At 38.1% G+C, this 14,848-nt stretch overlaps 1 long non-coding RNA gene across 3 annotated transcripts; it reads right to left on the bottom strand.

The window, feature by feature from the left end:
* Positions 1 to 228: 228 nt before the first annotated feature.
* Positions 229 to 11,707, bottom strand: LOC107826515 (uncharacterized). 3 transcript variants are annotated; one of them, XR_012696810.1, is made up of 4 exons: positions 11,569 to 11,704; positions 4,286 to 6,908; positions 1,649 to 2,498; positions 229 to 1,553 (listed from the first exon to the last, which is right to left on the bottom strand). It is a non-coding gene; the product is annotated as an uncharacterized LOC107826515 (long non-coding RNA). The 3 variants fall into 3 exon arrangements; XR_012696809.1 differs by having other exon boundaries at positions 1,649 to 6,908; XR_001657298.2 differs by lacking the exon at positions 4,286 to 6,908 and having other exon boundaries at positions 996 to 1,553; positions 11,569 to 11,707.
* Between the last annotated feature and the right edge of the window lie 3,141 nt (positions 11,708 to 14,848).

The following is a 14,848-nucleotide window of genomic DNA, read 5'->3' on the forward strand; positions in this document are numbered from 1 at the left end:
CAAAAACTTGGAAAGAGAGCATACTATTTTTCAGTTTGCCATCAACCACATAATTCATATTTCAATTAAGAAGGCCCAGAAGAAGTTTGCCTTGGATTCTTACTACAAAGTCTTTGATTTGGAGTTTACGGTTTAAGTAGCTTCACAAGATGGCAAAAATGAGGCTGACTTACTCAAGGCTCAATGATTCATTGATCATATCCGACGAGTGCATCAGGAAGTGGAACAACTTTTCAAGTCACAAAAAAATATAAGGAGCGCCATGATAAACATCGAATATAGGGAGATTTCTAGGAAGGTGACTTGGTTTGGCTTCACCTAGGGATAGAAAGGTTGAAAGGCGAAGGCAAAAAGCTCAAGCCTATCAGGATGGTCCCTTTCGAATTTTAAGAAAAATTGAAGATAATGCCGTCCAACTGGAATTGTCTGCCTATATGCAAATGTATTCAGTTATGAATGTTGATAAGTTAAAGTTGTTTGAACCATCGCTGCTTGATGATGAAACAACCGACATGATTCCTGCGATTGAAGATTTGGGTATCGGTAAGGAATTTGCTCTTCCAGAGGACACCATATTGGAAAAGAAAATCATCACTACCAGGCGTGGTATCCAAGAATTTGTATTGCATCGGAGTAAAGGGTCAACACCCCAAGGGAGCTAAATGGTTCTCAAAAGAAATTGGACAAAAACAGTTTCCTCATCTTCAATTATAAAGAACCAACAGGAGCTGGTTGTTATAGCGAAAGGGAGTCATAATCAAGGATGATCTAGTGTCCATGTTCTGTTTTTCTTAACTGTTAGCTGCTGTATGTTTTTACTGTTAGTTGTTCAGATTTTAGTGAAAATTAACCTAGTGGTAGAACACGTCTTCAGCAACCAAAAAGCTAGGTAACCGACTTTTAAAAAAGCTCCTGATTTTCAGCAACAGTTCTGGTGATTTTTAGGAATAGAATGTAGTATATAAAAAGATTTGTGTAGCTACTTGAAACACAGAGAGAGAGAGAGAGAGAGAGAAGAGGGAGATGTGTTTTGCTAGTAACGCTTCTCAATTTCAACAATAAAAGGTCTTTCAGTTTGAGTTTCATTGTCATTTTTCTTCTTCTTTCCCTGATGTTTTGATTATACTATAGAACTATTGTGTTCATAAAACACTCCTCGCATAAACAGATCAGGTAGTTATTGTGTGAATGTAAATTTGGTGGTTATCATCATTTGATGACCAATATTGTCATTTGCTTGAATTCATGAAAAGAGGCAACTAACCCTAGAAAGGAGTTTAAAGGAATGTTGTTTTGACTCAATAATTAGATCCTAGAATTAAGCAATTACTTAACACATAATTCCATGATCATGAGAAAATCCAACGAAGTTGTTTTGACTTTTTCTTGCAGTAGCCAGCTGAAGCAATTCTTCAACACTCTTCCTTGCTTCAGTTGCTGCAGATTCCAAGCCTCTCTCCAAAATTCAAATTTGCTCTTTGGCAAACATATTTGCTAGTTGAAGATCGGTCTTGCAGTATTTTAATCCAACATATTCTTCCTTCTACAGGTCTCTGAGAAATAGTAATTTGATATTGAAATGCTTGATTTTCCTATGAAAAACAGAATTATTTGAGATAGTAATAGGTACTTGATTATTCACAAATACCTTTGTGCGCTCTTCTTGCTTCAAATTCAAATCAAGCAAACTTTCTAAGCCATAAGGCTTGATTTGCAGCAGCTGTTACTGCCTAGATCTCAGCTTCAGCTGTAGATTGTGCAACAATCTGTTGTTTCTCAGAATACGAAGAAAATACCCCCAAACCAAGATTAAAATTATATTATCAGAAGAATCAACGCCCAATCACCGTCGAAACTCGAAACACCCCTACGTACATCTCATTTGCATAAGATTTGATTCTAAAATTTATTGTTCTTTTAACATATCGCGTTGCCCTTTGAGCTGCTATAAAATGTGTATTAGTTGCACAATTAGTGAATCTAGATAGAAGACTTACAACATATAAAATGTCAGGTCCCTTTTCTCATCAACTGGTTATGGTGCCAAGTAAAGTGGGAGTGAGCTGAATGATCGGATTATAGCCGTTCAATAAGAGCTTTTAATTCAGGATATGTGTTTCAACTGTGTTATGACAGGTAGTAAAAAGTCAGAACGGTAGTAGAATTACCAATGATAATAATTCGACATCAGAGAGCACATCTGCCACCTTATTTTCAACTCCTCTCTTGTGCTCAATGGTATAATCAAAAGGCATCAATTTAGTTAACCACATTAGATAGGAATTGGTATGCAATTTTTGGTCCATTAAGGAATTCAGAGCCTTTTGATCAATAGCCAAAAGTTCTTTGTCATATACTGAAAGAGCAGCATGCCTGGAGAAGAGGGCGTTAATTATCCAATATCACAACCTTTTTTTGTATGGATAAAACCTCCTAGTCCCAACGCATGAATATTCAATGCCAGCTCCCACCCTGCACAATAACTCCAGCTCCAAAATCTGCACGCAAGGTATAGAAGTGTAGTATGAGTATAACTGGCCCCATGTACCCAGTAAGTATATTTTCTAACCTCGGTGAAATAGTGACGACACTTTTTAGTTAAAAGATACTCACTAACCTGTGCAGTAGAATATCAATAAAAACAATTCTAGAACAACACAGATAAGAGTACAAGAAACAAATATGTGAAGCAGTAAAGATTACTAGAAGAAATCACGGTCAATATTCCCCAACATCACAACCAATCCTTTCTTTAAAGCGATAATCATCAAACCACGGTAACAAATCCAACTTTCATAATGTGAGAGATGAACTCAAGATATCAAATCAAATGACATGGAAACACCCTTCATGCATTTATCTCATTCTCACCAAATATACGTATAAAAGTACCAACTAGGTGAAAAAAATGCCAATAACCGTAAAGACAAAGTGGAAATTATACAGGTAACAATAACGAATAAAGTAGTGCATATGGACAACGGTAATAGACTAGGTAGGAGGCATAGAAGTAATGACATCAATTAAGATAGAAGAACATAAATTTAACTAACTTACATGGTAGAAGGCTTAGATATATATATAACCAACAAAGGGAAAAGCATGATCTTTATAAGCTAAACAAATAGAAGGCATGTATAACTGACATGATAGAAGGCTTAGATGTAAATATAACAAACAAGAGGGAAATCATGATTCTTATAAGCTAAACAAATATAAGGCATGAATAACTAATATGATAAAAGGCTTAGATGTAGATATAACAAACAAGAAGGAGAGCATGGATAATACATCAACAATTGAGGTAGAGTACAAGATAGGACAACAACAACAAGTCATATAGAAAAATATAGTGCAACAGTAACAACTCAAGGCAAAGGCATGAATGTATACACAAGGAAATGATATCACAATATAATATCTCGTCCTCGCCTGCACGAAAAGACCCTTCGTGCCATGAACACACAATAATATAAACATAATGGCACGACATCACCCTTCATGTTTTTACTCTCATCCTTACCAAAGCAATCAAATAAAATGGCATGGCATCGCCCTTGGTGCTTTTACTCTCATTCTCACATGATAGTGTAAATAAAATAGCACGGCATCACCCTTCGTGCTTAACTTGCATGACACGACATCACCCTTCGTGCTTTACACTCTTCCTCTCATGGTAATGTATATGAAATGTCACGGCATCACCCTTCGTGCTTTACACTCTTCCTCACCAAGCACATGTATAACAATAACAAGGAAGGTAAGAAGCATAAATAACAAAGGGAATGATTAAGCGAATATTCCAAGCGAACATAAATCACAACTTTCAAGCCAATAACAAATCAACAAACCTCAAGAACCTCATTGTTCAATTACCTCAACCAATCTAAAAAATGAATGATCTTTAACTCAAGTATAGAATCCAATATCTCAAGAATAACGATTGTAGCGAGGTATTTGTGATTAAGTATACCGATGACTGAATTTAGCACATTAATAGTTTTACAAAAATCCGTTAAATTTTAATCAAGTTTTAACGAGCTAAATCATGATTTCTTGCATTTAACTTCATATTCATATTAATCTAGAAATCGAGTAAAGCATGAAACAAGAAGGTCATATATCCTAACAAGGCACAAATAATCGTATAATCTACTCCCGAGCATGATTAATCCTAGCACATGCATATACACTCGTAAACTCATATATGCTTCACTCCCGCATGTAGCAAATAATATCAATTTATAGGAAAAAATTTTCCGACAAAATTAGGCAAGACGCTTACCTCAAACAAGTCAAATCGATGCACTAGAAGCGCCATCATGCTCAAATCAACCTCCAAACAACTAGAAACTAACCAGAAGCAACTCAAAACCATCAAATAATGTCATAGGAAACAAACACAAATGACAAAGGTCGAATCTTTAATATATAACCAAAGTCAACCAAAAAGTTAAACCCGAAATCGCATCTCGAAACACGAGAAAAGTCATAATTCCAATAACCCATTCAATTACGAGTTCAACCATACTAATTTCACTCAATTTCGACTCCGAGTCGATGTTCAAAGATCCAAAAATTACTTTAGGAAAGTTTAGATAAAACCCTCAATTTTCTCTTTAAAATTTATAATCCAAATGCCAAAATCGAAGATAGATTCATTAAATATAATCAAAACCGAATAGATAACACTTACCCAATCCATATATTGAAAATTCTCTCCAAAATCGCCTAAATCCGAGCCCCCCAACTCAAAAAGTGACGAAATAACTCAAAGCTCGAAAATAGCGTACTTATAACCACTGAACATAAATACTCATTGCGATCACGCGAATTCCTTGCGATCGCGAAGAAAAAATACTACTGCCACCAAAATGCTCTACGCGTTCGCGATACTGGCCACATGAACACGATGGCCACATACACCAAAGCCTCGCGAATGCGACCTATCTTACGCGAACGCGAAGCAGAAAATTCCCAGCTCCATACTTTACCTTACCTCGCGTCTGCATCTTCGCGATCACAAAGAACAATTGAGGCATCAAGAACCAGCAGAAACCAACAATGAAATCATGAAGAAAAATGGTCTGAAACACGTCCGCAACTTCCCCGAGCCCCTCAGGACCTCGTTCGAACATGCCAACAAGTTCTAAAACTTAACACGAATCTAATCGAGGCCTCAAATCACATATAATAGCATCAAAACTATGAATCCACCTCAAATCGAACTTAATGAACTTTTGAACTTTCAACTTTCAAAACTCGTGCCGAACCATATCAAATCAATCCGGAATGACCACAAATTTTGCACACAAGTCCCAAATGACATAACGAAGCTATTCCAATTCCCAGGAACCATAATCCGAACCCGATATTATCAAAGTCAACTATCAGTCAAACTTAAGAACATTCCAAACCTTCAAATTTCCAACTATCGCCAAATAGCGTCGAAATATTCTAGAAACATCTAAATGCGAATTCGGGCATACGTCCAAGTCCAAAATCGTGATTCGGACCTAACGAAACCATCAAAACTCCAATTTGAAGTCAAATACATAAATGTCAAACTTGATCAACTCTTCCAACTTACAGCTTCCTAGTTGAGAATCATTCTTCTAAATACATCTCGAAGACTTAAAACCAAAATCGATGATACACACGAGCCATAATACATCATATGAAGCTACTCAAGACTTAAAACAACTGAACGGAATGCAAATTCTCAAAACGACCGGTTGGGTCTTTACATACTCCCCCACTTAAACGTACATTTGTCCTCGAAAGTGCAAAGAGTCGTTCCAAGGCCATCAAATCATGGTGTAACCTCACCATGCACATATCTGAGGGTGATCCAATACATGTACGCTTGCCAACATAACATAATTGAAGATCCTTACTTTTACCTTAGTCCGTAAACCTTAGAACCCAATTTCTAACATCCGGAATTTATTACAAGACCCGAATCTCGCATCTATACATTATATAAGTATGAACAAGTTGTATCAAGCCATACTCATAACCCAAGATATAATCACATCATATACCACATAACGCAGATACTCATAGCAATGACTGCTGACCACCATAGTTGCCTAAAAGAAAATCCGGTACCAATAGTAAACCTCATATCACATAAAACCTCGTTCAACAAGTCAAGAAGCTCACTCGTCCGATAAGGTCCATTGCCCAAATTCTGAGCAAAAATATGGTATCATTATCCCAAACATTCCTCATTCCAATACGATACTGTAAATATTAGGTCTAGAAACCTCATCTCCGCCAATACAAGCGGCCCAACCGACAAGTCACTCCAAGGCCATATGGATCCCCACACAACGCGGTTCCATACACCAAACAAGTACTAATTCAAACATGACAGATTTTAGTAAAAAAGTTAAATAAGAAGGATACTAAGCAAGTTAAGAAGATGGGCTAATATTAACATCTTCCTATGAACTATTTTCAACAAATTAAAAGCAAAACACACGAAATAAGCATAAGAAGTTACATCTCATTTGTCACGCCCCGGAATTCCCACCCTCGAGACTGTGATGGCGCCTAATATTTCACTTGCTAGGCAAGCCAATGTTATAGATGGTTATTAACCATTTTTAACAAATCAATTTAAATAAAACCAATAAGCTGAATAAAATTGAAATAAAGTAAATCAACTAAAGTAACGGCGAATCGAGATACAATCCCAGAACTAGTGTCACAAGTACACGAGCGAGTAGAGTACTACATATTATAGTCTGAATGAAAGCATAACTATTTGAAATGAAATAAACAGCTAGAATAATGTAGAAGGGGACTTTAGGGCTGCGAATGCCGTGCAACTGTTCCTCAAGTCTCCGTCAAGCAATCAATCCGAGCAATCTACTGACTGCCGTTGGGATTGACTCTAAAATCTGCACAAAAAATATAGAGTGTAGTATAAGTACAACCGACTCCATGTACTTTATAAGTGTCGAGTGATAACTATGGATTCTAGCCTATATTATGCTCTCTTTTGCTTAGGTTTTGGATAAAAAATGTGTAAAAGTATTCTCGAAAACTGACTTATTGTGCTTGTTTGCAGGGTTTGGTCAAAATGAGGCAAGAAAGTCATAACCAACTCATAAAGGAGTTAAATATGCACAAGTTCAAAGCTGAGATAAAAGCACTGACCGCAAAGGAAAAGAGCGGCCGAAGAAGGTCCACCGCTGAAGCGGACACAATTACGCTGTCCACAAAATTGAGATTCAGAGAAGGCATTTTTGGGATACAATAGATACCGCTAATCGCAATAAAATAGCACTGCAGCGGAATAACTGATGCGGTTGCAGTGCAAATTCCACTGAGGGCGAGATAGAGGTTCAGAGGCCTTGCAATATAAGTTCAAATGAGGAACGCGACCCGCGAACATTTTACGCGGCCGCGATTGAAGCCAACGAATTCTGCTGCAAAACCTAGCCCAGTCCCAGTCCCAAATTGAAGAAACGCGATCCACACTTGTTTTTGCGCGGCCGCGAAAGCTCATGCACTGAGGCGCCCAGTATTCCACTGACAACGGAACCTCCGTAGCGGTATTTTTGTCCGGTAATTTTAGCTGTGTATAAATAGATCTTTTTCACATTTTTAGGTCATCTTTGGTATCAAGGAGCTCGTGAACAGCCATACTTTACCATTTAGTTTACTACTTAGTAGCAGCTTTAGCTATTATTCTTAGATTTTATTCTTGTAATCAACTTTTATGGCTTATATTTCATCTCCATCTTTGATTTCTACCTTGATTATGAGTAGTTAAACCCATTAGCTAGGATTGTGACCCAACCCTAGTGTGGGTATTTAATGAGTCTTCAATTTTAGGGCTTAATTGTTTATAGGTTAGTGATATTTAGCTTGATTCATACTTTAATTTTAGAATTAGTAGTTGCAAACACTGATTCGTACCTTTATGACTTGGACTCTTCGTGAGAAAGAAGGACTAAGTCTAGGAAAATTAGGATAACAAGGAATTGGGGTGCATTCAAGAGATTGATAGCCCCAATTAAAGGGTTAAACCTAGAGATAGTAATACCCGACTTGAGCCAATTTTACTTGCATTGTTTGAACACCCAATTGGGCTTGAGAAAGCCAATTAGAGCAAAGTCACTCAAACTACCGAGAGATATAGAGTGAGTAATTATGTGTAAAAGTTATATCACGACCCCAAATATAACAAGCTTGTACTAAATATGGGACTTAGGAGCGTGATCGGAATGTATTTTAGTGGTCCGTGAAACGTTTAGGCTTGAATTGGCGAAATTGAGAATTTGACATTTTTCCGGTTGGTAGTGGAAATTTTGATATCGGGGCGGAATGGAATTTCGAAAATTGGAGGAGGTCCGTTGTATCATTTGTGACGTGTGTGCAAAATTTCAAGTCATTTGGACGAGGTTTGATAGACTTTTTGATCGAAAGCGGAATTGGAAGTTTTGGAATTCTTAGGCTTGAATCTGAGGGTGATTTGATGTTTTGAGGTTGTTTTGAGCGTTCCAAAGGTTGGAACAAGTTTGAATGAGTTTATGGGATGTGTTGGTATGTTTGGTTGAGGTCCTTAGGGCCTCGGGTGAGTTTCGGGTGGTTAACGGGTCAATTATTGGTTTTGAAAGCTTGTAGAATTTGCTGGTGTTTTTGTTGCAGAAAACCCTTCTTGGCGTTCACGATAGGCCCTCGCGTTCACAAAGGGTTGTTGAGTGAGGCTTCAGGTTTGTTCTTCCCATTTACGATGCAGGTCCCGCGTTCGCGAAGGTTCAAAAGATCAAGCTACACGTTCGCGACCAGGGTATCGCGTTCGCGTAGGGTCGAGCTGTGTGGTCTTCACGTTCGCGGGTGGACCCTCGCGTTCGCGAAGGAGAGAATTTGGTCAGAGAAGCTTTGTGCTTCGCGAATGCGAGGGTACTGCCGCGTTCGCGATGAAGAAAATATCTGGGCAAAATATTAAGTTCTAAAAACGAGGGTTTGGTCCATAATTTCAAAATTTCATTAGAGTGCTCGAGAGAAGGTGATTTTGGAGGGGATTTTCATAGGATTGATTGAGGTAAGTGTTCTTAACTTAATTTTGGTTAAATTCCATGATTGTATCTTGATTTTTATCATATAAATTGGAAATTTGGGGTGAAAATTGAGGGAAAAGTGGAAGAGAATTTGAGAGATGATATTTGGGGATTTGAATGGGCATTTGATGTCGGATTTTGATGATTTTGGTATGTATAGACTCGTTAGAGGATAAGGATTCTATTGACATGATTTTTATCGGATTCCGAGATGTGGGCCCGGGGTCGGGTTTGGCCAATTTCAGGATTCTTGGTGTAAATTGGTTATTTTCCAGTGGGTTTTGTTTCCTTAGCATAATTTGATGGTATGAACTATTTTTGGTTAGATTTGGAGCATTTGGAGGCCGAGTCGAGAGGCAAAGGCATCGCGGGCTAGTGTTTGGACCGGATTGAGGTAAGTAATGATTGTAAATGTTGTCGTGAGGGTATAAAACCCCGAATTTTACATCGTTGTACTACTTTGAGGTGATGCACACGCTAAATGACGAGCGTGGGGTCGTGCACCATTGGGGATTGTGACTTAGTTCGTTCTGTACGACTGTTAAGTTGCGTATTTGATTGAAAACTGTTTGATATCATTGTGTTTTGGAAATTATTACCATGTTTTATGCTGAATGCCATATTTGAGCCTCGTGCCAACTGTTTTGGACCCTTAGGGGATTTTTACTACTATTCTTCACTGTTTTGACTTTATATTTGTACTCAGTCAAGCTGTATTCTACCGTTTTCATAACTTAGCCATATTTACTTGTTTGATATTTTAAATGATATTTTGGGTTGAGCATCATGTTTTACTGTTGCCCGGGTGGCTTGAGAGATTTCTGACTAAGTTAGGCTGAGGGCCTGTGCTGTGAGGATACTATGGGATCGGGCTGGCACTGCAGTAGTGTTGTACCGATTCATGATTTTAAGGCCGATGGACTGATTTGTTATGCCATGAGTTGGCTTGTTATGAGGCTGAAGGCCTGTTTGATTATGCCACGAGATGGCTTGTTATAGCGCTTGGGCTGTAAGAGCCCCTCCAGGAGTTTGCACACCCCCAGTGAGCGCGGGTACCCAGTGTGAGTGATATGATGTAGCCCTCGGGGCTGTTGTTGTTTCATATTGTTGCCCTCGGGGCTGTTCTTGATCCATGTTTTGCCCGAGGGGCGGTTCTTGATTCATGTTATGCCCGAGGGGCTGATTACGAGTGATTGTGAGGTAGCCCGAGGGGCTGATTCTGTTGATATTATGCCCGATGGGCGGTTTATGGTTCATATTTTTCCCGAGGGGTTGTTTACGTTTCTATCATTTTTACTCACTGTTTTATCACTCGTTTGAAACTATTGAAAGTTGTTTTAAAAGGTTTTACTGAAACTTGTCACACCTCCTTTTTACCACCCAAAGGTAGATATAAGGGAGTTTTTCCAATTTAAGTGACAATCGAAACGAGACTATTTATTTAAAAATTCAGAGTCACCACTTGGAATAATTTATGGTGTCCCAAGTCACCGGTTTAAAATCCCGAATCGAGGAAGTTGACTCTTATTTATGGTCTGCGAACACAGAAATCCGGGTAAGGAATTCTGTTAACTCGGGAGAAGGTGTTAGGCATTCCCGGATTCCGTGGTTCTAGCACGGTCTCTCAACTATTACAATTGGCCTATTATCTGATTTTAGTACATGTTTTAGCCTATGATGCAATCTTAACTCATTAGCCACATTTAATCATCTTTAAGGAAGATTGCAATGTCATTTAAAATACGTCTTGAACCACGTCACATAAATGCACCCGCGGTACTCGACATATTTTATCTAACATTGTTGAGATTTGGATTTGGGTCATATAAATGCATACCCGAGTTTAGGAAGGTAATTTTAAAATAGCACGCTTAAAGCAACTACGAACATCACGTTTAATATCGTAATCGTGAATTATAGATATGGAGTTGTAACTAGCTCTTTAAATCTTAGCAAACTATTATGATGGATCAAAACAAAATGAATCAAACTGCTCTAGATATGGCCAGTACCAAAACTTGCCACAAAATGACAAAAATCAAAGCAACGGGATGAAAGCAACACAAAACTTGCCAATCAAATGGCGTGACCAACATCATACAAAACACCGAACCAACAAAACAATATTCAACCATTGAGAAAAGTTAACGCTCATTGGCCCCGAAATTGGTTTCACAAAAATTCAATAAAAACAATATTCAACTATATTAGCTTCTTAAGACGCAGAGCACTATAACACTCAAATGACCCATAGATCAAGATCATTATCATCTAATGTTTTAGATGCCAATTTAGCTATGTAAGAATTAAATAAAAGATACCAATTGAAATAGAGAATTCACAGTAAACAAATTATTAAGATACTCTTGAATCGATCTAACGACATAGCCAATAAACCACTATGTTTTCACATTTTAATGGAAGAAAGGGCGGAAAACTGAAGAAGCCATAATAAGGCTTTTGAATTACTCGCAAAGGAAGATTAATGAACCTGAAACCGAATAGAAAATGCAGTAGCGCCGGAACCTCATCGGAATCTCGAACGGAACTGAACAACGACTTCAAATCGCTTCCAACATCTCGGCTCCAAACAACTCTCCAAACGAGCTTCAAAATGGAATCTATGAATTTGAAACTAAAAATAATCGAGATCGAACCAAAGAGAAGAAGCAGAGACTTCTCTATTTTTTGGATTAAAATCTGGTTGCTGTAACAGTGTCGTGTCTGGGCATGAGACGATGACGGGGTGCTATAGGCTGAAGGAGAGGATGAAGAAGGGTCAGCTGGTTCGTGTGCGTTTGGTCGCTGCTTGTTCGAGTAGCTGATGGAGTGAGCTCAGGGAAATGACTGGTTTTGTGAGGATGATGGGACGTGTGTTGCTGCTCGAACGTTGTTGTGAGGATGAGCAGCGGATGGTGTTGTTTTCCGTCGAGGTGAGGGTGACGGGGAGGAGGAGCAGCGACGATGGGAATGGGGATCGATGGGGGGTCATTTTGTGTTCTACAACCTAGGTTTTTTTGTTTTATGTTTGCTTCTGAAGAAGATGATGGCTCAAAGGGAGGGGAGGGGGTCGTATATTTTCTGAGAATTTTGGTGGATCTGTTTTGTCTCTTATTTCTAGGTGTATTTTTTGGCTCTCTTTTCAGCTTTTTTCCTTAGCGTTTTTTTTTGTATTTCAGCTCTTTTTGTGTTTGTATCTTTTTTGCTTTTTTTTTATCTCTTTAGGAAATGGCGGATCTCAAGATCAACAAAAACGGTGCCTTCAGCTTTTTCCTTGATTCACTCAATGAAGAAGAACGATTTTAGGCATCATTTTCTTGGTCTTCTTTGATTTCGGAAGAAGACAAAACGACGGATCTAATTTTTTTAGGGTCTCTCTTTATTTTAGGTGTTAGATACTATTATATAGGGGTAGGGATTAGGTTAGGGTATGGGCCTAGGAGTTATGGGCTAGGTCCAAAATTAGGCCTAAAAATGGGTTGCTCGAGCCCAAGTTTTATTCTTTCTCCGCGAACGAGCCTAAAATACGATCTCATTTATTAATTAATCCTACTTAAGTAAAATAACCATTAAAATAAGACTGGCCGTTAAAACAAAACTATTTTTGGTATTTTTCAAGATTAAAATGATTACAAAACATTAATGAAACTATTTTTTTGTAATTTTTATTTTCTTGTAATAAAATAGAGTAAAAGAGTAAAAATTAGTTGAAAAAGCTATCTTAGGCCTAAATTAAATATTTACGTGCTAAAATATGAAAAATCTTAGGGAGGGTCAAAAATCAAATATCTACAGCTGCCCCTCTTTGACTGGAAACGTGAAGAGTTTTCAGACAAAGAACGACTAGACAGGTTTTTTGACCCGACCCTTATTTAAGGAGACCCAAACTAAGAGAAAAGGGAAATGTGACCGAGCCCTGGTATCTGAGCTGCCTACATATCCTTGGCTATAAAGTAATTAGGTCACGTGTAGTTCAGAAGTGAGTGAGATGATGGAGTATGCCGAGGTGGAGAGTCGATTGAGGTGCCGTCAAGGTTCCAGTCCGCGGTACCGTTATTACATCAAAATCAAAAATGAAAAAGACTGACTAAGCCTATCAGCTGCGAGTTACAAGATTCCTATCTATGAGTCTTCTGAATCTTGATCTTGAGTCTTGGTTGGTTCTTTATGCAGACCTTGATCTAAATCTTGATGCCTGTTAGCCGCAGGTGTTGGTTCAATCTTCTTCAGCTTTTCAAACCAAGACGGGACATGCAGAGCTTGTGACCTCAGCCCTGTCTTAAGCAGCTCACATCTTTCATCAACTTCTGCATTTGGATTCACTTCTTGTCTTTCTATTTTTTTCTTTTTATTCTGGATTGTGACTAACTTCTGTTGATCATCTTGGACTGCTGACCCGCATTCTTGACGCGAGCTTCTTTTGTTGCTGACCTAAATTGCATTCTGAATTGAATTTCCTTTTTTTTCCAGGTGGGCGCCTGATTGCTGAACTTGAACCGTCTTCTCTTGTTACTTGACACTGTTTTCCCTTGCACCTTGAACCATTTTCCCTTGAAACTTGAACTGTCTTCCTTCGAAACTGCTTTCCCTTGAAACTTGAGTTGTCTTCCCTCGAAACTACTTTCCCTTGAAACTTGAATTGTCTTCCTTCGAAACTGCTTTCCCTTGAAACTTGAGTTGTCTTCCCTTGTTCTCCAGGTGGGAGCCTGATTACAACAAAACAAACAAATCAAAAGAAAATTTTCTACCCCATGATATTGGGAACATCTGTGAGTGTTAACAAAACTATAAATCACCTGCGCTACTGATGAAGGATGCAATGATGAGAGTAAAATTAATGACTCGACTAGGATGTGCGTCTCCTAAACGTGATTGAGCTTGCGGAAAACTATAAACTAAGCTTGACTAAAGTAAAAACTGACCCTATTCTCCAGGCGAGACCCCTGATTTCAAGAAAACTAAAAATTGACCACTCTCTTTTTCAAATTCAAACTTCCTTTTTTTAATTATTATCCTAGGAGAAAATTCATCGGACTAGGTTTTCTATCTTAGGAGAAAAATTTATCTGACTAAGATTTTGATCCTAGGAGAAAATTCATCACACTAGGTCCCCCTTTTTGTTATCTTAGGAGAAAGATTCATTTGACTAAGATTTCTATCGTAGGAGAAAGTTCATCAGACTAAGTCTTCTATCTTAGGGGAAAGATTCATCAGACTAAGATTTCGATACTAGGAGAAAATTCATCAGACTAGGTTTTCTATCTTAGGAGAAAGATTCATCGGACTAAGACTTCGATCCTAGGAGAAAATTCATCAGACTAGGTCCATTGTTTTTAAAAATTATTATCCTAGGAGAAAATTCATCGGACTAGGTTTTATCATAGGAGAAAATTCATCAGACTAAGACATTTATCCTAGGAGAAAGATTCATTAGACTAGGTTTGCTTATCTTAGGAGAAAGTTCATCAGACTAAGATTTCTATCCTAGGAGAAAATTCACCTGACTAAGATTTCCTATCTTAGGAGAAATATTCATCAGACTAAGATATCTACTGGGAGCAAAATCCATCAGACTAGGACTTTTTATCCTAAGAGGAAAAATGTGAAGATCAACGGCAAGATTTTATGCATCATAGCAAAACAAATAAAGTCAAAGTTTTGAGAAACTTCCCTTTGCCGGCTCTTCTCTTCTTCTCTTTTATTCTTCATTTTTTTTGAATCACTTTCCTTGCACTGCTTTGTTCTTGTTTCAACAAAGAAAAATTTGTCAG

This window comes from Nicotiana tabacum, chromosome 11 (assembly GCF_000715075.1).
Source record: "Nicotiana tabacum cultivar K326 chromosome 11, ASM71507v2, whole genome shotgun sequence".
Classification (NCBI taxonomy): domain Eukaryota; kingdom Viridiplantae; phylum Streptophyta; class Magnoliopsida; order Solanales; family Solanaceae; genus Nicotiana; species Nicotiana tabacum.